At 47.2% G+C, this 1,410-nt stretch overlaps 1 pseudogene; it reads right to left on the bottom strand.

Annotated features, from left to right (window-relative positions):
* LOC102991713 (olfactory receptor 5A1-like) overlaps window positions 1-617 on the bottom strand; it is a 13,930-nt pseudogene extending 13,313 nt beyond the window's left edge.
* Window positions 618-1,410: the final 793 nt, after the last annotated feature.

Here is a 1,410-nt window from a genome sequence, read left to right as displayed (position 1 = left end):
AAATAAATAAAGATGGCTTCACTCACATGAGAAAAAAAAAAAAAAAAAGAAAGTGCCAGGACTGGTGAGAGGTCACAGAAGAAATGGTTGATGATGTTGGGTCCGCAGAAGTGGAGCCGAAACATGGAGCTTGGCTTGGACCAGGGAGCTCAGGAAGCCACTGACATAGACCCCAACCACCATGCGTGTACACAGGCCCTGGGACATGACAGCAGTGTACAGCAGGGGGGCTGGAAATGGTGGCATATCAGTTGTACGCTGTAGAAGTCAGGAGGAAGCACTCAGACATACGCTGACAAAGAAAAAGAACTGAGCAGTACAGCCCAAGAATGATACGGTCTTCTGCTCCTGGAAGAAGTCAATGAGCGTTTCGGGAGCCAATGCGGAAGAGTAGCAAATGTCAGTGAAGGACAGGTTGCTGAGGAAGAAGTACATTGGTGTCTGTAGGTGGGTGTCACCTCTGATCAGAAAGATGAGGGCCAGTTTCCAGGCCAGGGTCACAGATAGATGCCCGGGAAGGTCACAAAGAGGGGGGCCTGGAGTTCTGGATGGTCTGCAAATCCCAGGAGGATGAACATGGTCACTGACGAGCCGTTCCAGGCCTTAGCTGTGGACATGTTTCCCATGGACCACAAGGACGAGACACAGAGCTGGGATAATAATGATAATCCACAGTGCAGGTGATGCCTGCAAATTACTAAATGCACGAGAGGAAGGGCAGAGTATTACAGGAGGTTACAACTTATGCAAAGATTCTCTCTCTCTCTTTCTCTCAGAAGGCAAATATCTTAAATATTTGCTTTTTAACGTAATATAATATGGTTTATATGAACTCAAACTTTGGATTCAGACTCCCTGTGATTAACTCCTGCCTCTACCTTTTTTGTTTGTTTGTTTTTGTTTTTTTTGTTTTTGTGTTATGCGGGCCTCTCACTGTTGTGGCCTCTCCCGTTGCGGAGCACAGGCTCCGGACGCGCAGGCTCAGCGGCCACGGCTCACGGGCCCAGCCGCTCCGCGGCATGTGGGATCTTCCCGGACCGGGGCACGAACCCGCGTCCCCTGCATCGGCAGGCAGACTCTCAACCACTGAGCCACCAGGGAAGCCCCCTGCCTCTACCTTTAAGTAGCTGTGTCACTTCGGATGAGATAGCTAACATCTCTAGGCTTCAATATCCTTATCTTTAAAAAGGGTGACTTTACCTACTTCACATATTTGTTTTAAGAATAAAATAAAGCAAAGTGTATAAAGTGACTGACACATAGTAAGTCCGCAGTGAAAACAGTTTTGTGTTTCCCAGGTAAATCACACCATGCCCTGAAATAACTATTTATCTGACATTATTCCAGTTTCAGTATTGGAATGGAGAAACCAACAGATGGACAGGATTCAGCTATTTACTTGTGAAACAG

Source organism: Physeter macrocephalus, chromosome 16 (assembly GCF_002837175.3).
Source record: "Physeter macrocephalus isolate SW-GA chromosome 16, ASM283717v5, whole genome shotgun sequence".
Classification (NCBI taxonomy): Eukaryota; Metazoa; Chordata; class Mammalia; order Artiodactyla; family Physeteridae; genus Physeter; species Physeter macrocephalus.
Note: the sequence above shows the minus strand (reverse complement) of the source record. Positions and strands in the feature narration are given on the sequence as shown.